The 22,501-nt window shown below is 41.5% G+C and overlaps 1 protein-coding gene across 4 annotated transcripts in view; it reads right to left on the bottom strand.

Moving 5' to 3' along the window:
* The window catches only part of pak4 (p21 (RAC1) activated kinase 4), a 74,720-nt gene that overhangs the window by 29,063 nt on the left and 23,156 nt on the right, over positions 1 to 22,501 (bottom strand). Inside the window, exon 1 of one of the 4 annotated variants that reach the window (XM_003228904.4) lies at positions 19,072 to 19,293. The exons of the other annotated variants lie outside the window; for them this stretch is intronic. The gene's annotated coding sequence lies outside the window, so the exon portion shown is untranslated. Of the gene's footprint in view, positions 1 to 19,071; positions 19,294 to 22,501 lie in introns of those variants that run through there. 4 annotated transcript variants of the gene reach the window in all.

The raw sequence follows: 22,501 nt of genomic DNA, 5'->3' as shown, positions 1-22,501 counted from the left end.
CTCCGCTCCCCGGATTTGAACCTGGGACCTTTCGGACTGCAAGTTCAGCAGCTCAACGCTTTAACACGCTGAGCCACTGGAGGCTCCAAAAATGCTATACACTACATTAAAATATATTTCTATAAAAGATACATATTTGAAATGCATTTTTATAACATACATATTATAAACATAACAGAGATTAAATACAAAACACAAGATTAAAATAATAATAATAATAATAATAATAATAATAATAATAATAATAATAACAACAACAACAACTGGGTGCCGTGCCAAAAGATCTCAGCCGGCATTTGGAAACAATAGACATTGACAAAATTACGATCTGCCAACTGCAAAAGGCCACCTGACTGGGATCTGCGCGCATCATCCAAAAATACATCACACAGTCCTAGACACTTGGGAAGTGTTCGACTTGTGATTTTGTGATACGAAATCCAGCATATCTATCTTGTTTGCTGTGTCACACTAATAATAATAATAATAATAATAATAACCAAATATATATGATTGGATGAAGACAGCGAGTTCATTTTTCATTCACTCACTCACCCATTCCTGCATTCGTTTTCCTGGAAAGGCAACAAGGGGAGCCTTATAGAAAATAAAATGTCTAAAAGGCCCCTGATATATTTGTAATGGGAACCTCTTTCTCTAACATTCTCTCTATTAATATTGATCCATTCTTAAGACAATGAGTTACATGAACAGATCCTGGTTATGAGATAAAAGTGGAATAGAAATAATAATAATAATAATAATAATAATAATAATAATAATAATAATAATAGCAGGATTGACAAGAAGCAACTGGAAAAGCTTACACTGTACGAGGATTTAAATAATGAACTGTAAAGACTCTGGCACAAGGCAGTCAAGGTGGTCCCAGTGGTGATTGGCACACTGGATGCAGTGCCTAAAGACCTTGGCTAGCATTTGAAAACAATTAGAGCTGACAAAATCACCACCTGACAACTGCAAAAGGCCACCCTGTTCGGATCTGCGTGCATTATTCGCCGATAAATCACACAGTCGTATACACTTGAGAAGTGTCCAACCTGTGATCCAGTACAAAAGCCAGCATACTGATCTTGTTTTCCATGTACTAATCTTGTTGTGTATCAGATGATGATGATGATGATGTTGATGATGATAATAATAATAATAATAATAATAATAATAATAATAATTTCTTCCTATGTGTGATTTGCCAAGGGTTATCCAATGTGTTTTCATCGCCGAGTAAGGACTCGAAGCCTGGTCCTAGAGTTACAATCCAACATTCACACCACCTTGCCATACTTTGGTGTCCCAAATGATTTGATCAAGAGATATGACTGTTTTATCTGTCATTAAATTGTTATTATTTCAGCTTTACATCATCTTATATACACTTTATTTCAACTGGTGCATCTATATATATAAAACTGTAATGTGTGTTTTACTATGGAGTAAACAACAAAACCACTGAACCAAATCACACCAAATTTGGTCACAAAATAGTCATCCAAAAAATGTCTTTCAAACAAAAAAACCTAGAAAAATAAAGTCCAAATTAGAGGACCAGGAAAAGCCGTTATTTTCCCTAGCTGCCAGTTAGAAGGGTAGGCCCCGCCCACATCATCTCCTAGCAACCCACTCAGCCACAATGGAGCTTAGGGCCTCTTCACTCAGGCTTCTTCCACAATGCCTATAAAATACAGATTATCTGATTTTAACTGGATTATATGGCAGTGCAGACTCAATGTCCTACCACACACTTATATAACCCAGAATGCCAAGGCAGGATAATCCACAGTATCTGCTTTGAGTTGGATTATCTTAAATCAACACTGCCATATAATCCACTTCAGTGTGGATTTTATACAGTTGTGTAGAATGGGCCTGATATAATCCAGTTCTAAGCAGACAATGTAAGATTATAAATATAATATATAATAATTACTGTGGTATAATAATACAGAATATAATCAGGACAGTAAATAAAGAGCAACACCCTGAAAACAGGAGAATTCCAGAAAGGAAACAACCAAGGCCAGCTGACACCTACCAACAAAGGATTCCCCCTGACAGGAAGCAGCCAGCCTTTGAAGCTGCAAGGCCATTAAATGCTAATCAAGGTGACTAATTGCAGCATTCATACTTGCTGCACTGAGACTATTCATTGCTATTCAACCTGGCCAACCAAGAATTCCACAAGATAGAAAGCAGCCAGGCTTGTAAGCAGCAAGGCTATTCAGTGCTGTTCAACCTGGCCGACCAAGATTTCCCCTAGATAGAAAATCCTCAGGTTTTGAAGCCACGAGGCTACTCCGTCCCATTCAACCTGCCTAAAGAAGGATGCCCCTATATAGAAAGCGGCCAGGCTTTGAAGCAGCGAGGCTATTCAGTGCAATTCAAATTGGCCAAAAAACCATTTCCCCAGAATGCAAGTACCCAGCCTTCCAAGCAGCAAGCCTATTCCCTTGTATTCCAGCTCACCAAACAAGGATTCGCATAAGCAAGGCTATTCACTGCTATTCCACCTGGTCAACAAATGATTCCCATAAGCCACAGCAACACGTAAAAGGGCACCGCTAGTATACCTATAAAGCATCTTTTTCCTGTTACAATCTTTTACCTGTACCTTCTCCTTTTATTCTTCTTCTCTTTGATGATATTTTATTAACTTTATTGTTAACACCCCATCACCATTCTTCCAGAGCACACATTTTCCTATACCTTTATCCTTAATCATGTACACAGTTTTCTTAGTTTATCTACAATATTTACATTGGCTTTGCCACTTTGTATCCGTTTCATATAAGTCTTCCATTTATTTTTAACTTCTCATGTTTTATCCCCCTGTATATCTACCCAAATTACACATGCTATCATTTCAGATTGGACCTGATTGTACATATAGTTGTTCCAATTTTCCATAGTCCATTTTTTTCATCTTTCCATCTCCATGATATCATGGAGATTTAAACAGTTGTGGTTCCTTTGTATTGATCTTATTATTCCCTTAAACACCCATTAACATCAATTCTATATTCACTTGGAGCGGTATTTTAAATAGTTTTCCAATTTTTACCCAAAAGGTTTTTACTTTTGGACATTCCCGCCACATATGGGCAAAGAGATATGACTGAAAGACAGAACGAATTGAGTGTGGCAAAGCCCCTCGTCCCACAGCCAGGAAGAATCAGCAGAACTGTAGTTTTGCGGGTGGCAACCATGGCCCTTAGCCACCCGAAGGAGGCTGACACCTGATATAACTGACACCAAAGACATCTGTGGCTCCATTTCTGGATCTGAACTGGTGACCTACAAATGTTGTGCCCGAGCTGTTGATCCCCTTAAGCAAAGCATTCACAGAAAACCCAAGCTCCCTTGGCAAGGCTGGAGCCCGCTGTGACCTCAGATGCACTGCTGGATCCAACCAGGTCATGGGACTCTGTGCCTTCGTTTAGAGCCAATTAAGGGCCTTTAATGCCCATACCTGCTGCTCTTATGTACATACCTGTGGCGCATTTCCGAAGAGCATGCTGAATCAGTATATAACATGTACTCTTCGTATTCTCTGCCTAAAGCACCGTAGTGCCTTAGAATCATTCTGTTTAAAATGATCAACTCAGAGAGACTCTTGAGTTTTGAATCTGGGGGGACTCACTTTTGGTAAGGGGATTTATTTCACAAATCAACACTAACTCAAGCTGCAAGGGGGAGGTGGGAAATAAATTGTTGTAGTTGTTGTAGTTCATCATCATCATCACCATCATCATCATCTGACCACTGCAAAGATTGGAATGATCTGTATGGTTGCAAAATTTAGGGAAAAAGATATGATTGGACTCTATGCCACTCCCATAACGGTGTAAAGCGGCTTTGTGCACTGGTTGTTGCATCCAAAAAGAGAGCCACTACGGTGGTTTGAGCATTGGGCTATGACTGAAGAAGGCATGGGCCAACTTGGGCCCTCTGGGTGTTTTGGACTTCACTACCCATGACTCCTATTGTGGGAGTTGTAGTCCAAAACACCCAGAGGGCCCAAGTTTTCCCATGCCTGGTTTATATTTATAGAATCATAGAATTGGGAGAGACCACGTGGGCCACCTAGTCCAACCTCCTACCATGCAAGAAAGGCACAATCAAAGCATCTCTGACAGATGGCCATCCAGAATCTGTTTAAAAGCCTCCAAAGAAGAAATCTCAATCAGATTCTGAGGCAGAGAGTTCCACTGTTGAACAGTTTGTATAGTCAGGAAGTTCTTCCTAATGTTCAGGTGGAATCTCCTTCCTGTCATTTGAACCCATGGCTCCATTGAGTCCCAGGGCCCTTCCATACAGCCATATACAGGGTTCCCTCACTACTTCAAGTTTCACTTTTCGTGGATTCACTGTTTCGCGGTTTTTCAATAAACTCTAAAAGACTATTATAAATCACAAAAAATTACAATTTACAGCCTAAGGAAGGGAGGATGGAGAAGCCAAAGGGAGCCCAAGCGGCAACGGGAGCCCAAGCAGCAACGAGAGGAGCCCAAGTGGCAACGGGAGGAGAAGGAGGCGATTTATCAACACACAATTAGTTGATAAAGACTTAAAATAGTGTATAACTAACTACTAAAATAATATATAAATATTAAAATAAATATAGTGTCCCTACTTTGCGGATTTTCATTTATTGCGGGTGGTCCTGGAACCTAACCCCAACAATAAGTGATGAAACACTGTAACACAAAATATCAAGGCAGAACATCCCAAAATATCTGCTTTGAACTGGGTTATGAGTCCACACTGCCATATATTCTAGTTCAAAGCAGAAAATGTGGGATTTTATTCAGCTGTGTGAAAGGGGCCCTAGTCTCCAGAACAGCAGGAAACAAGCCTGCTCCCTCTTCCTTATGACATCCTTTCACATATTTAAACATGGCTAACATGTCTCCACTCAGCCTTCTCTTCTGCAGGCTGAACAGTACCAGATCTTTAAGGACATAGAATGATTATGCAAAAATAAGGAAAAATTTCCTCTTAGAGGTGCTACTCCATGTCTCTCCTACTGTCCTATGGTCCACTCACATATGACAACAACCACAGCAGATTTCTAACTCATGTACATACTGTATTTCTTCAATTGTAAGATTGTACCATTGATTGTAAATTACATCCTATACCACTACCAAAAATACACAAGATACACCTGCAATTCTAAGATTCCCCCCATATAAACCTTCCGCAAAAATGGAGTGTAAGTACCATGTCTTAGAAAGGAAGAAATACAGTACTATAAACACTCCCCCGCATGTTAAAGATTAAGATTTTAAGAATAATACTGATTTGCTGCTACCCCACCCCTGAGGTTGAGACACCAAACTGGTGAGGTTTCCATACAGCCATAGATGAACAAGAGATTCTGCAAAGTTTCAAAACCTCCTCCCACATTCTCCAAAGCCGAAGATCCACTTCTCGGGAGCCAATGCGTCCCAACGTTTTACCACTTTGCCTCTTGTTCTGAAGAACCAACAACGCCCTAAAAAAAAAACAATACGGAGGCCGGCTCAATTATCGATATCCTGCCACCAACAACATGAAAGCGATTGCCAATCAGGGCAAGACAATGAACCTACAATTCAGATCAAACAAGTTCCTGGAGGAAGTTCAATTTGCATGTTTATTTGAGATTAGCCCAGGTTGACAGACAGGTCCCATACTTCTGAACGGCTTAGTTTTAAAAGAAATCTGGGAGACTCCCAGAACCTAGATGACATGAGTCCCATTGACTTTATTAGGATTTTGAGGCTGAATACCAGAAGATTTGTGTTTAGAGATGACTATTATACATTCTTCAGAGAGTACTGTACATACTCATGTGTAAGTCTAATATGTTATAATTTGTTGACCCAAAAAATGTTGGTTTGATTTATCCTAATGCTAGTACTTAACCCTTATCAACAAAAGGAAGCTTCTCTGGGTAAAATGACAAAAAGTCAATCCCAAAAAACCTAAAATAATGCCTGAGTGGGGAAATGCAGTAGCTAGTTTTGGGTATTCCTTTCGTTTGCTTGATTCTTTACATCCTTTGTTACTTGCCCCCTTGTTACATTACCCTTGATCTATCCATTATTCTGGCCCCCAAAACAACCCTCGACTCATTCAGAAATATATACGGTAGTTGCCTTTACAATCCTTTCAAGCTAAGAGAGTAGGGCTTTCCCAAGCTTCCTTAGTATTTCTATAATGCTATGTAACATGAATTTTGTTCCTAGGTTATAAATATCATTTCCTAATTGGTTCTAACATAAAATATGGGGAAAGTTTATTGTACTGCAAAAACGCTGTTTTGGAGAAAGGGTCATTTTGCTCTAGTTTTTTAATGTATATCTCATTGAGTCATAGTCTTAGTTTTTTGCAGCCACAAAAATGAAGTTTCTGGAGTAAAACAACTCCTTTCAAAGTAAGTGCCACACAATCAAACAGGAATACAGTAACCAGGAACAGATTTTTAAAAAAAATCTGTTACATAATGCAATCAAGTGGGGATTTGAACCATGGTTTTAATCTAACACTCACATAATACTGCGTCTCCACTTCAAGTGATCCAATAATAAGGTTTTCTTGGCAAGATTAATAAAAAGGAAAGGGTTGTCATTGGTTTCATGGCGATAAAAAGAATGTCACTTATGTAAGTGAACCCAGTGGATTTCCATGTCCAAGCAGGGATTTGAGCCCTGGTCCTAATGTAGCACTTATACCACTAGACTGCACTGGATCCACAGGTAGGATCAAAATTAATGGATAAATTACCATTATTATTCTGACAATAGTAATTATCCAAAAAATAGGATGCCCTGACAAATTTGTGAACATCCTGCGGCTCCTCCACAATGACATATGGCAACAGTCTTGGACAACAATGGCTTCCAAAGTGAACCATTTAAGATGGAATTAAGTGTTAAATAGGGATGTGTTATTGCCCCAACCTTATTTTCCTTCTTTTCCATCATCATTGCTATGATACTTCATCTTGTTGACGGGAAGTTTCCCACAGGAGTGATCTACTGGATAGATGGCAAACTATTTAGCCTCAACAGACTGAAAGCCAAAACCAAGGTCACAACAACATATGTTTTAGAACTCCAATATGCCAATGATAACGTAATCTGTGCAGAAGACAATCTACAAACCACTCTAAACAATTTTGCAGAAGCATACGAAATCTTGGTTTCTCATTGAACATTGAGAATACCAAAGTGTTCTTTCAGCAGTCACCAGCCAAAACCTCTGCAATGCCAGAAATACAGCTTAATTGTTAGAAAATGTTGACCATTTTCGCTACCTTGGCAGCCACCTCTTCACAAAAGTCAACATTGACACTGAAATACAACACTGCCTGAGCTCTGCGAGTGCAGCATTTCTCCGAAGGAAGCAGAGAATGTTTGAGGATTGGGACATTCATAAGAATATCAAAGTGCTTGTTTATAAAGCTATTGTCCTCCCAACCCTGCTATACATTTGTGAAAAGTGGACTGTCTACAGATAGATTCCTGGAATGATTCTACCAGCGTTGCCCCTGAAAAATCCTGCAAATCTCTTGGGAAGACAAGCAGACAAATGTCAGCATGCTGGAAGAAGCAAAGACCACCAGCACTGGCCATCAATTCCGCTAGACTGGCCACGTTGTCAGAATAACCGATCATCGTCTCCCAAAACAGTACTCCCAACTCAAGAATGGAAAATGTTGGTGGACAGGAAAAGAGATTTAAAGATGGGCTTAAAGCTAACCTTTAAAGCTGTGGCATAGACACAGAGAACTGGGAAGCCCTGGCCCCTGAGTGCTCTAGCTGGACATCAGCTGTGACCAGCAGTGCTGTGGAATTTGAAGAGGCACGAATGGAGGGCAAAAGGGAGAAACGTGCCAAGACGAAGGTGATTGACGCCAATCCTGACCAGGACTGCCTTCCACCTAGAAACTGATGCCCTCAGTGTGGAAGAACATGTGGGTCAAAAATAGGGCTCCACAGTCACCTACGTATCCACCACCAAGACGTTATACTTGGAAGGCCATCATACTTTGACAACAAGGGATCAGCAAAGCTACCTATTCTGACAGCATGGGGTTGTGAATGTTGCAATCGACCTCATCCTCAACATCAGGACTTAATCATTCCCGACTAAAATAGCTGCCTGCACAGTAACCACAATCTCCCAAGATATATCCTGCCCTTCCCTTGTAAAAAACAAAAGCAGACAGAGAAGCATTTTTAGAAACCCATGGCTTGTGTGCCAGAACCGCCTTGCTTCCTGGCTAAATGTAAGAAGAGCTTAAAGGAGAAAAGCCTTTCCAGAGGAGTAACCACATCCTCCCCTGTCCAAAAAAAAAAAAAAATCAGATCAGAAAAAAGAATCATAGAATCATAGAGCTAGACGAGACCTTATGGGCCATCCAGTCCATCCCCCTGCCAAGAAGCAGGAAATCGTATTCAAAGCACCCCCGACAGATGGCCATCCAGCTTCTGCTTAAAAGACTCCAAAGGAGGAGCTTCCACCACACTCTGGGGCAGAGTTCCAGTGAGGAAGTTCTTCCTAATGTTCAGGTGGAATCTCCTTTCCTGTAGTTTAAAGCCATTATTCTATTATGTCCTAGTCTCCAGGGCATCAGAAAACAAGCCTGCTCCCTCCTCCCTATGACTTCCCCTCACATATTTATACATGGCTATCATGTCTCCTCTCAGCCTTCTCTTCTGCAGGCTAAACATATCCAGCTCTTTCATCCGCTCCTCGTGGGGCTTGGTCTCCAGAAGCAGGGGAACAAGGCCTGCAAAACTTTTCTGACCCGACTTCCATGCCCTGAGCTTGCATTTCCCAGAGCATTGCTCTTCTGCATCTGCAGTGTTTGGGGTTTTCTTACACACCCTTAAAGCCTCCATAAAGAGCGCAGGAAAACCATGTCTTTCCAATTGTTGCCCAGTGCAACCCAAGAACTAGAATTAGGAATTTCACAACTAACTAACAGACAAAGCCATTGCGGGGCCATCTCCCTTTGCTCTTCATCTATAATATGTAGTAAGACAAAAAAAGTCATGCCTTAATTGTCTGATGTCCAAAAACAAGAGACAGGTTTTTCAAGAAAGAGTTTCAGAGGGTGCTCCATGGGTTTCACTGAACTGCTATTAAAAATCCCATTTAATAGTCGGTTTTCAACTGCTTCAATCGTCTGAATATAAAATTCAAAGTACAGGCAGTCCCCGAGTTACAAACATCAGATTTACAAATGACTAATTGTTAAGAGCAGGGTTGAAACAATAGGAAGTGAGAGATGTTCCCTTTGGAAGGAAGTGAAATCCACTTCTGGAAGAGTTATCATCGTGGGGGAAAGGGGTCTCCACTGAAACTTTACCCCCAAACCTTGTTGTTTCTACAACAAGCCAATTTTTTCAAAATACAATGATCATAGGGACAGAAAGTGATGTGAAATCTGAACAGGGTGCAGGGAGCAAAAGAAACATTGGGGTGTTCACCTTCCCTATGCTGTCCAAATATAGGTAGGTTGATAGATAGCTAGATAGATAAACATATCTTCATATTTGGCTGGAATTACACTTAAAAATGTGCCTGTTCTGACTTACATACAAATTCAACTCAAGAACAAACATACAGAACTTTGTTCGTAACTTGGGGACTGTCTGTATATATGTTTGTTGGGTTATACCACAAAGGCTTCGATATGGCTAAACGGATCTGGACCAAACTTGGCACACAGACCCTTCATTATCTAACTTAAAATAAGTGTGGAAGGGTATATGAGGAAAAGCAAGGGAAGAAGGAAAGAAAGGAAAAGAGAGCGAGATAAGGTGTATGAGGGAAACGGAGGGTGTAAAGAAAAAGCCACAAACAAGATGCAAACATGAGCAATTCTGGGCATGTACACTAGTTTTAATAAGAATTTGTGTATGTGTATTGTTATATTCACCTTGCTTTACATTTTACCACACTTTTTGAGTCCCAGGGTATAAGCAAAGCTGATAACAACTAACAAAACAACAAGAACTATCCCTGAACTGGAATGCACAAACACTACCTTCCCATCACCGAGGTTGTTGAAACTGCAAAGCCAAGTCACAACAAACAGGTCCAAACAAGAGACCACAAGGAAATCCAGACTTTTGACTCAGCATTTTTCCCGCTGGCAGAAAGCAAATTCCAGATGATCCCCATTACAACTCGGAAATTACCTTCCGAGGTAAAAGCCACACACAAATGCATCAAATGAAAAGCCACTCTTCTGCTCCAGTCAAGAAAAGGGTGCGATGAAATAAGGCCACAGTTAAAAAGAACTTGAAAGAAGATAATTCACAAGAAAGATGAAAAGCCGAGAGATACGCCTGTGTATCTGAAGGAAATCATCAAGAAATGAGTTCAGAGAACTTACAAGCTGGTTCGTCTTCATGAGACTTCATCTTCGCCCCTTCTCTCTGTTGCAATGTCCAATGTGGAGAAGCTGGACGTATACACTCTTATTTATGACTTTTTGGGTTGACCCTCCCTTCAATTAAATGCGTGGCAGTCCCTCCCTTGGCTGCTGCCCATTGGATGGGCGGAAGGTTCCTTTGCTGGGGCCCCGGATGCCGGCAGGCTCCTCCCAAACCACAAAAGGCCCCGAATCCAGATGCTCAAAAGGCATTTGCCTTCATGGCCTTCCGATTGCACTCAACACCATCAAACCTGAAATGATGATGTGATGCTTGCGTCAGTGAACATGAAATGTGCTGCTTTGAATACCAGTTGCTAAGAAAAGAGCCTTTAGTAAACGACAAGAGAAAGTCATTCTTACGACAGGCCCTCCAATTTTGCAGGAATTTGAGGCACAGGATCTCTAGGAAAGCGGAAAAACCAGAAATTAAAAATGTTAGTTTTACTATAATTGTATAGAATGCCTCTCTAGGAACCCCTAGGGCTTCTAGTTTGACTATGGCAGGCTAAGATCTTTTTTTTGTCAGGGAGGCTTTTAAAAAAGGAAAAATTATAAGATCAAGTCAGGTGGTTTAAAGAATGTACTTTTAGATACAGTTCAGGTTTAATTACATTTTAAGGTTTGTATTTTTAGGTTTTGAGATATTGTATTTATTTTTTTTGTGAGCCGCTTTGAGTCTCTTGTTTACAGAGATAAAATGGGATACTACTACTACTACCAAAAAGCTGCTTTAAGTCTCCTTGCAGATAATAACAATAATAGCAGCAGCAGCAACAACAACAACAACAACAACAACAACAACTTATTGGTCGTTGATGTTGCAATCCCAAGTGACAGCAGAATCAATGAGAAGTAACTGGAAAAGTTTACGCGATCCGAAGATTTAAAAATCGAACTGCAAAGACTCTGGCACAAGCCAGTAAAGGTGGTGCGAGTGGTGATTGGCACACTACCTAAAGACCTTGGCCAGCACTTAAACACAATCAGTGCTACAAAATTACCATCTGTCAGCTGCAAAAGGCCACCCTACTCGGATCTGAACGTATTATCTGCCGATACATCACATAGTCCTAGACACTTGAGAAGTATCTGATGTGGGATCCAATACAAAAGCCAGCAAAGTGACCTTGTTTGCAATGTCTTATTGTGTATCAAATACATAAATAAACAAACGAATCTGGCAGAAGATTACTAGAGATTACATCTTAATCAAACCACAAAAGTTACATCTGCAAATATGGAGAGCCAATGATAATTCACGAAATAAGAGTGTTATTCTGAGCCATTTTTCATTTTAAAATTCCTCCAGCCATCCTCAACAATGCACACCTTTAACAACTCAGGGAAGAGTAATACTTGCTGTCTCCCTTTCTCCCACATAGAAGAGGTTTTCTTAAACTGGGCATTAAACAACAGGCCTGTAGAACAACCTCTTCCACTTTCAAGTGCAAAAAGGGTGCCAATGAGTAGTAATTGCAGAAGTGAAGAGGCATAGATCCCATGTGGCAGCTGTCAGTTACTATGGCACATGTTAGGCGAAGGTACAGTTACTCAAGAAAGACAGGTCAATGCGAACATGCTTCTGCTTTGCAATTCAGATATTGAACAAAAGTGCCTATTCCGGTCTGTTCTGAACGCCCACAGGCCTTCAAGCCCTAAAGGACCAAGCCTCTTCTAGCTGTGGCTATCAAGGACTGAATTTGGGATCTCTCTTGTAACACATTCAGAGTAATTTGTGTGTCTGTCATCCAGAGTTCAATGTGATCATTCGGAACTCAATATTTGCTTTGAGACTGGGCCAAACGATTTCTCCAACCCCTTAAGAAAATGTCCTTGCAGTAGGCCCTTGGTATTTGCTTGGATCCCTGGATACCAAAATTTGTGAATGCTGAAGTCCCACTGCAGTTGTCCCTCCACATTTGTGGTTCTGATTTTTGCAGATTTGATTAAGAATGCTCTCTCAGGGTTCTCCAGTGTGATTCTATTCTCAACTTCCTCCAGCCATGCCGGATTGAGAGATTCTGATAGGGAACACCTCTCGAGTAACATCTAGGTCCTCCAATCTGATTTTACAGCTAGCTTCCAGGAGACGCCGACAACAGAGATGTGCTGGAAGACTCAGAGGTTTGCACTTTCACTGAAAGTCTGTATCCCTAAATGTGGAAGGATGACTGAATACAATAGCAACATCAAGGTTTGCTTTTGGGGTCTTTAAAATATTCCCAAGTTGTAAATGCTGGGAGCTTTGGATGTAAAAACTGTGGTTACAGAAGGCTAACTCTACTTCTTTGCAGAAGGGGAGAAGGTTAAAACTGACCTCCATCCCGCTCTGCCAGCAACCCGAACCTAGATCAACATCCCTTTATCTCCCTGCCTTGTTGAACCAGTCAGCCATAAGCAAGGCTTTAAACAGGGGAACTGAGTCCGCCCCTACAGATACCCAGCCATGGAGTTTTTGCCAATGGCTGGAGGTTTAAGCACCACCTGAGAAAGAGAGAGAGAGAGAGAGAGAGACAGCAAACGGCAGACTCACCAAACTGGTTTCTTTGGGATCAGATATAAACTGGTTTGGTTATACGGCTGTGAAAAAAAGGTTGGGATCCCAGCAACTACTGCAGGAAAAAAACCCCAAAATAAATGCACAGTGGGAGGACCAAACCACACATACCTGTGGCCTTTCATACAAGAGTTAACGTTTCACAACCAGTACATCCTAAGGCACCCCTGCTGTAGTCTGCTGTACTGTGGAATGGGAGATTTAGTGAGTGGCAGGATGACGCTACAGTCCACAGCATAGTAAATAACAACAAAGCACTCGTGACATGCCCATGGTTGGATAACTGCAACTGGGAGGCACTAAAAGGGTGTAAAGGCCCTTCTAGTGCTTCCCAATCTCAATCCCAATGTCATACATGCAGGAGGTGTGACAGACGAATGGAAGTTGCTCCTAATCAGCTTTCCGCAGCAAAATCAAAAGCAGTCAAGTTGGGAATGGAAATAGTGCAGCCTGCAGGACACATGAGGATTTTGGACTCCACTGGTCTATGAAAGATACTGTAAACCTCCAATTAAATAAAAAATGGCATGAATTTTGGGCAAACTTTTCAAATAGAAAGCTCTCCTAATAGGTAAAGACACAAGCACTATCGAATCCTGTGTTGCCCGCAAATACACCACTCTCCTTGCGTGGTCCCTCTCATATGACACAGGAAGTGACCATCCATCATATCCTGTTGCTGTTTTGAGTGTAAATGGCTTGCTGTGTAGGGAAATCTGGTATGTGTGGGTAGGGAATCGGCTCCTAGTCCCCATATAGTTGCTGTTACTCTGTTTATTAGATTTATTTATACCCGGCTTTTTCTCTCCACAAGAAGACTCAAAGTGCTTTGGTTGCCTACCTTTATACGAGATAGAGCCATCGCTATTCCATTTTCTTGGCGGGGGGGGGGGGGGGGGAGGGAAACCACCTGGCATTTGAACTCTGTACATCCTCAGGAGACTGTTTGCAGCGGCCAGGTTCTGTCGCAGCAATGCTATTCCACAAAGAGGCAATACAATAAAGATGGAGGGACAATTCAGTGTAGCGGATACCCCAAAGTAAACTGGAAATGGCACAGCTTTGGCTCCTTGAGACCACATAACTCCTCTCACACTCAGCAATGCAAGAATAGAATCTGTTGCCTTTTTCTTAGCCAAAAATTACCATCTTCCTTCTGTTGTATGTGAACCTTACAGAGACTCTGGACTCATTAATCCTCTGTAATTACCATTTACTTAAATGCAACACCTCCTCTGTGCATGTGTGGATGCTTTCAGTGTCTACAAAAACACAACCACAACACCCCTGCCTTCAGTAACAGTGTCAGCCCAAAGGCCTTCTGGCAAAAGGGAGCACGGCACCATTAAGGCCACTCCACACTTCTCTTTGGGCTTGATGCTCAGAAGGGAAATTCCAGGCCCATTTGAGTGCAGTGGCATTTACACACCATTACGCTGCAGGCAAGGAGAGATGCGAGAGTCAACGGAAGGCACAGACCGGGGACAAAAACGGCAGAACAAACATAAATAGCTGCGCACAGTTATGGCTTTGGGGTCCACAAATCGGAAGGGCTATTCTCACAATGCGGAGGCCTCTTCGAGCATGAGATTCAGTGGCTTGGAAACAGTTATGCTCACACTTTAAGTTGGCATAAACTTCATTGGCTTTTCAAATCCCCATCACATTCTCACTTATGCACCTTGTTTTGTATATGCACTCTATATCATAACATTTTTGAACTATTTGTTATCAGAAGTAAAGAAAAAAGTAAAAGCATATTTTTGTAACAGGTAGCAGTAAAACCACATTATCTTTACAAAAATATATAAAAGAATTACATTAACCTAACACGTATCTACACTAATTTATATATACCAAACACATACCTGTAGAAATTATTCTATAAACCTCACACTCACTGTCTATAGAAATTTACCTTATTATCATACTCCCTTTAGATTATGTTATACTAATTGTATATATCCAACGTTTTAGCTATACTATTATATACCATTAGTACTATTTTTAGTCAACAAAACTGCTGTGGTCCCCTTCCTCTGATTCTTTATAAATTGGAATAAAGAGTTTCCATTCTTCTTGAAGTTTCTGTGCATGTGTTTGTTGTAGAGATAAAGTTAATTTGTCCATTTCAGCCATTTCAGAAACGTTTGTAATTCAATCTTCTGTTGTTGGTATGTCTTGTCGTTTCCATCTAATATATTTTGAACTCCACCAAGGAGTTCTATATGTCAAAGGGGATGGACAGCTTACAATATTAGACCCCCATTTTATGTCCACCTTTTCTCCCCATTCAGGGACCATAACTCCGATGGAAGAATCAACTCTGCTGTTCTCAGCAGCCACAAAAGTTTATTGCTTCCTTACATTCCCTGTTATGCCTGGAAGTTGGCCACCAAATGCCTACACAATGCTGCCTCCACTTCCTTCCTTTCAACCCCTCCTCAGGTCCCATAAACATTCTTATGAGCCACTCTTCACTGAATTTTAGACTCTCTTTAAATATACATATCATGCTCAGGCAAACTTTGGCCCTCCAGGTGTTTTGGACTTCCACGATTCCTAACAGCCTACTGGCTGGGTTGCTGTGCATTTTTGAGCTGCATGACCATATTCCAGTAGCATTCTCTCCTGGCATTTTGCCTGCATCTGTGGCTGGCATCTTCAGAGGTATGTTAGAAATGAGGCAAGTGGAGTGTATATATATCTGTGGAATGTCCAGGATGCGAGGAATAATCCTTGTCTATCTGAAGCAAGTGTGAATGTTATAGTTACAAAGCTTGATTAGCATTGAGTAGGCTTGCAGCTGCAAAGTCAATCAGTGAGAGTATCTGCATAGAGGTAGCCTAGTTGTTGTTGCTTGGAGGCATCTTTTGTTTGGGAGGTGTTAACTGACACTTGATTACTTCCTGTCTGGAATTCCTTTTTTGGGGGGTGGTATTCGTTATTGTCTTGATTCTAGTGTTTTTAAAACTAGTAAACAGATTTTGTTCATAGTCTGACATGATGGTTGTCAGAGTGCTCCAGTATTTCTGTGTTCTCAAATCATATTCTGTGTCCAGATTGGTTCATCAAGTGCTCTGCTACAGCGGACTTCTCTGGTTGAATTTGTCTGCAGTGCCTTTCATGCTCTTTTATTAGTGTATGGGCAATGCTTTGTTTGGTGGTCTCTATGTAGACTTGTCCACAGCTGCATGGTATATGGTAGACTCCTGCAGTGGTTATAGGATCTCTCTTAGACTTTGCTGAACGTAGCATTTGTTGAATTTTCTTAGTGGGTCTGTAGACTGTTTGTAGGTTGTGTTTTGTCATCAGCTTCCCTATGCAGTCAGTGGTTCCCTTGATGTATGGTACCGGCTGTTAGGAATTATGGGAGTCTAAGTCCAAAACACCTGGAGGGCCAAAGTTTACACATGCCAGCTATATGATGACATGCTTTTATTTTCAAGAGAGAAACAGCCCACATCCAAACTGTAGCCTGAAAACAGGGTGAAGATATGTATAACAAGATTACAATAAAATACACATCACATCCCTGGATTTATTGGATTCCAATGGTGCAAAGTAAAGCAGTAAACAGGCTTAAGGGTTGATTTTTCTCAGTCTGTGATCATGAGCCACCTTGGTTTCATTTGGCTTTTCAATGAAGTCTCTTTTTCCAGCTCTTTTTCTAATATCCTTCCAGATATATCTAGACAGTTTTTCAAACCACATTCCTTTTGAAATGAAGGTTTCTTGTTTTCAAGGAGCCAAGAAAGCTTCTCCCGTCCTCTCCTCAGATAAGAAGGCACTGTACTTAGGGGATTCTAACACAGGCAGAAACCTGTAATCTAAAAATATCAGCATTCAACTAAGATTACAAAAGAGGGGAAAAAACACCTTTGGAGACAAGCTGGAGTATTTATGGCAGGAGCTTTTCTAACTATTGAGGGATTTATCTGTAATTATTTTGTAGGCTGCATGAACATACAGATGGAGATAAGGTACAAGTATTTTAATGCAATTAAGAACAACAGCTTCCAGCCGAAGAACTGTGCTAGATTCGAATCAGTTAAGTCTCTTAATGCTGAAAATGTGTGTGGTGTGCCTTCATGTTGCTTGTTGAATTATGGAGATAGGTATAAAATCTTGCCAATTCCTTCCTCTACCTGCTTAAGATTCCAGTCAACAAAGGAGCAGAAAAGGCCTAGGAAATCAAGGGCAGAATGAAGGTCAAAGAAAGTCCTCCCACCAAAATCTTCTGCCTCCCAGATGTGCTATAAGACTGAATGTGGAAGATAGGAGTTGTACTCCAATGCCTGTGAGAAATATGGTTGGGGCAGATGGGAGTTGAAGTCCATTGTGTGCAAGAAACATAGCTGAGGAGGTTGAGAGTTGTAATCCAACGTGCACAAGGTTGATGTGTGCTGGTTATGATGGGAGTTTAGTCCAATCTATGAGGGGAACATAGCTGGGAAGGATGAGGGCTGTAGTCGAATCTATATGGGGAATATGGCTGGGTAGGATGGGAGTTGTAGTCAATCTATATGGGGGATATGGCTGGGGAGGACGGAAGATTCAGTCCAATATGTGCATGGAACATGTCTGGGGAAGATGGAAATTGTAAAGCAATATATGGGGCATATGTTGACGAATGGCTCTCCTAGGACCTGGGACAGCTGCAGGTGTCCATTGATAAATGCTGCACGATGCACTGTAGCACATGACCTCTGGTCCTTGTTGATTATTAATACTACTACTACTATCACTACTACTACTATTATTATGAGTAGTAATATTTATATCCGCTTCTTCTCTCCCAAAGGAGACTGAAAGTAGCTAACACTTAAAATCATACCATACGTAAATCAAAACCCAGATCATACCAATATTAAAATGGAAGTAAATACAGAACCTATTAAAATACATAGTAAAAAACTCAATAAACCCATTTAGAAACCTGGTAAATTACAGAAAACACACCACCATCTGGCTCAACCTTAAAAAACTGTGTTGATTCCAGCATTGTCTCTCCAGTATCTCCTTCCCTCCATTCCTCCCTTCCTTCCTTCCACAGCCTCTTCTCAAGAACTTCTCACAGCCAGACACTTTGCAACTCCAATATATGTTTACATAGGAAGACAAACACCCACGGGAGCCTAAAATTTGTATTATCTAATTGTCTGTGTGTGCCTTCACGTCTCCTGCTGAGTTACGGCAACCTCATGCATTTTTCATAGGGTTCTCTTAGGCAAGCAATACTCAGAAGCAGTTTTTCCAGTTCCTTCCTCTGAAACAGAGCCTACAGTACCTGATATTCGTTGGTGGTCTCCCATCTAAGCCCTAATCAACTAATTAACACTCAGTATTTGACAGGACTCTGTACCTTTAAGGTATGTAGGAAGAAATGATCTAATTGGGAGACGGGTTAAATGTGAAAAAGGCTATCCATATTCAGATTCAGGAGTACAGGAACAACTTATTGAGTTTTTAGAGCCGCAAGAGAGCCTCACCCCGTTCCCAAACCTTCCCCGAATGAATGGTTCAGGCCACAATCAACTGGGCGGTGCAGACGCCCACGGAAAACAATTTCAGGAAGAAAACTGTAATTACATTGCCATCGTCGCATGACGCTGTCAAAGCCTATCCATTTTGAGAAGCGGTGGGCAAGGGCTGCTTTTATCCATGATAAAAAATTTAAGAGAGGAAAAACTAAGAGGGAATAGAAAGTTCCACAAAGAGCCCTCTTTTTCCCCCCAGATAAGGGATTTCTCCACAAAATAACACTAAATGGAAGCTAAATGTAGACCAAAAACTCCCACTACCAGAAAGCTTTCTGCATAAAATCACAAACACAATATTATCAGAGAGGAGAGAAAGAACAAAAACTCCCTCCACACTTCTCCTGCAAGAAAGTTTTCTCTCTTCTTCCCAACTTTGTAAAAGTTTAATCCATCTCCAAGGAAAGGAAAAATCAACTGGAGGAGAGAAAGACGTGAGTGAGGATGGAGAAGCCACCCTTCCTGAAACTCTAAAGAAAAGGGGGAAGGAATGACCAGGAAGGAGTAAACATACTCACCTCTATCATTGCAGGACTTCCTGTAAACGGGAGAAGAACAAGTCTCAAAGTAAAGGAGGGTGGGGTAGGAGGGAGAAAGTATTTCAAAAGGAGAAATATTGCACTCCGATCTGGAAGGTGGGGATTAGGTTTTCGCCTCTACTCAGAGAGAGGAGAAAGTCTGTTGGTTTGTCCCCGTAACAGACACTTGATCCTGCCGTCCGCATTCCCTCAACTACTATTTAAGTTTCCTGACATTGCAAGGCCAGAAGCCCCGCCCCTCCCGCCAGCAGCCGGAGTTCAATGGCAGGGGAGAGGGCGGTTGCCTTGTTTTCCTATGGCAGTGTAACACAGGAGGAGGAAGAGGAAGGAAGACAACACACAAGCTCAATCCTTCAATGGGTCCTGCTGGGTAGCTTAATAATGCTGGGTGCGTATGACTGATGGGGAGAGGTTGAATGTCCCTTATTCTAAGTGCTTAAGACCGGAAGAATTTTGGACCTGGAGATAGCTTGGAGGTGAGATCCAAACCTCAATATGCAATTCATTGCTGTTTCATATCTATCTTAAAGCAAGAGTAATTTTATACACAGAGATCATTATTATTATTATTATTATTAATTCAATTGCATGGAAAGTTCCTTGAAGGAAAAGCTTATAAGGCTCTGGCTCACAAATGGGACCCTGAAAAAGGAAACAGAAGGCCTGATCCTTGCAGCCCAGGAGCAAGACATCAGAAAAAAGGCAATTAAGGCCAAGATCGAAAAATCAGCTGATGACCCAAAATGCAGACTGTGCAAGGAAACCGACAAAACCATGGATCATATCCTCAGCTGCTGTAAGAAAATCGCACAGACAGACTACAAACAGAGGCACAACTATGTGGCCCAAATGATTCATTGGAACTTATGCCTCAAGTACCACCTCCCAGCAGCAAAGAACTGGTGGGATCACAAACCTGCAAAAGTATTGGAAAATGAACACGCAAAGATACTGTGGGACTTCCGAATCCAGACTGACAAAGTTCTGGAACACAACACACCAGACATCACAGTTGTGGAAAAGAAAAAGGTTTGGATCATTGATGTCGCCATCCCAGGTGACAGTCGCATTGATGAAAAACAACAGGAAAAACTCAGCCACTATCAGGACCAAAAGACTGAACTTCAAAGACTCTGGCAGAAACCAGTGAAGGTGGTCCCGGCACATTGGGTGCCGTACCAAAAGATCTCAGCTGGCATTTTGAAACAATAGACATTGACAAAATTACCATCTGCCAACTGCAAAAGGCCACCCTACTGGGATCTGCGCGCATCATCCTAAAATACATCACACAGTCCTAGACACTTGGGAAGTGTTCAACTTGTGGTTTTGTGACACGAAATCCAGCATATCTATCTTGTTTGCTGTGTCATACAATAATAATAATAATAATAATAATAATACTTTATTTTTGTATCCTGCCACCATCTCCCTGGAGGGACTCAGGGTGGCTAACACAGGGCCAAGCCCAAAGGAATACAAGGTATAAACAAGATAAAATATGAGGCAAAACAATAACAGTACAACAATAAAATAAAACAGATTCAGGCACGAATTTTACAAGTAAAAACCCTAACAGCAAGATAAAAGAGAAGGTCATAAAAAAACTTCACCATCAGAGAATAGGATGGGGGGTCAAGTCAAAATGCAAAGTAGCTGGACTGTTTATAAATCATCAGAGTTGGAAGAAACCCCCAAACCATCCAGTCCAACTCCCTTCTGATATAAAGGAACACACAGTCAAAGCCCTTTGACAGATGGCCATCCAGCCTATGCTAAAAAACCTCCAAGGAAGGAGACTTCCAAGCAACAGCATATTCAACTATCGAACTGCTCTTACCATGTTGAGGTGGAATCTCTTTTCCTGCAATTTAAACTCATGGCTCCATTGTGTCCTAATCTCTAAAACAGCAAAAACACAAGCTTGCTCCTCAGAGGGATCAATGGTTTCCAGACCTTTGGGCATTTCAGTCTTCCTTCCCGTCTTGTCTATAGACTTCTTATAGAATCATAGAATTGGATGAGACCTCATGGGCCATCCAGTCCAACCCCATTCTGCCAAGAAGCAGGAAAATTGCATTCAAAGCTCCCCTGACAGATGGCCATCCAGCCTCTGCTGAAAAGCCTTCAAAGAAGGAACCTCTTGAATTGTGCTGTCCAGAACTGGACAAACGTTTATTCCAGGTGAGGTGGGGTCTCCCTTATTCGAAATGCTTGGGACCAGAAGTGTTGGGGACTTTGGCATACTACATACATAATGAGATATCTGGGGCCCCAAGTCTAAACACAAAATCTATATTTATTTCACACTTTACCCACAGCATCTGAAGGTATTTTTTTAGCAATATGTCTAGTCATTTTGTGCATGGCACAAAGTTTGTGTAGTCTGAACAATCAAAACAAAAATTCATCTCTGCCCCAGTCACCATAATTTTGGGAGTAATTTCAGATTTTGGAATTCCTGAGAAGGGATGCCCAACCTATATACATTCTAAAGAGAATTAAATGAAAGGCACATTCCCAATCGCTTCTGAAAAAGAGTATAATCATTAGTAAAACATGTCTCCTTGAACTTGGATACATCCTAGCCTTGGGATGGGTGATAGGAACAGTAAATGATCCTTCCAACTAGAAAAACAGACACAACCCACCTCTCTTTGGACATCTTTCCACATTAACAGGAACCTCCGATGGCCTAGGGGATAAAAGCCTCGTGACTTGAAGGTTGGGTTGCTGACCTGAAGGCTACCAGGTTCGAATCCCACCCGGGGAGAGCGCGGATGAGCTCCCTCTATCAGCTCCAGCTCCATGCGGGACATAAGAGAAGCCTCCCACAAGGATGGTAAAACATCAAAACATCCGGGCGTCCCCTGGGCAACGTCCTTGCAGACGGCCAATTCTCTCACTCCAGAAGCAACTCCGGTTGCTCCTGACACGGAAAAAAAATTATTTCAATATTTACACATTATAAAAGGATCCTGGAATTTCAGCGGAGTTTGCCTTTATCTGCAGGCAAACACTGAAACCTCTTTCCTTCACACACCTTCCCTCTGTCTATTTTTGCATTTTCTGCTGCATTGGGTCGATGTTAAATCGGAAGGGATATCTACTTCCCGCCTACATATCATGAGCATTTCCCTTTACGCCAGTTGCAAGGACACTGAGGCAGAGTCAATGAAACAGGGACTTTGGACCTTTCTGTCAACTTGTTCCCAGTTTCACTTGACTATGCTTCCAATCTTAGAAACAGGATTTAAATACACCAGAGGTGAGGCAGGGAGTGGCCTGGAGCTCTTAAGAGCCAAAGAAAGTGCGGAGGAAAGAATCCTAGTACTGTATTTCTTTTTAAAACAAAAATGTCATCCAGTCGCTTCAAGCTAGTTACCAGTACTGAATTTAACAACACATT

The sequence above is a fragment of the Anolis carolinensis genome, unplaced genomic scaffold, assembly GCF_035594765.1.
Source record: "Anolis carolinensis isolate JA03-04 unplaced genomic scaffold, rAnoCar3.1.pri scaffold_10, whole genome shotgun sequence".
Lineage (NCBI taxonomy): Eukaryota > Metazoa > Chordata > Lepidosauria > Squamata > Dactyloidae > Anolis > Anolis carolinensis.
This window is presented reverse-complemented; position numbering and strand designations above follow the sequence as displayed.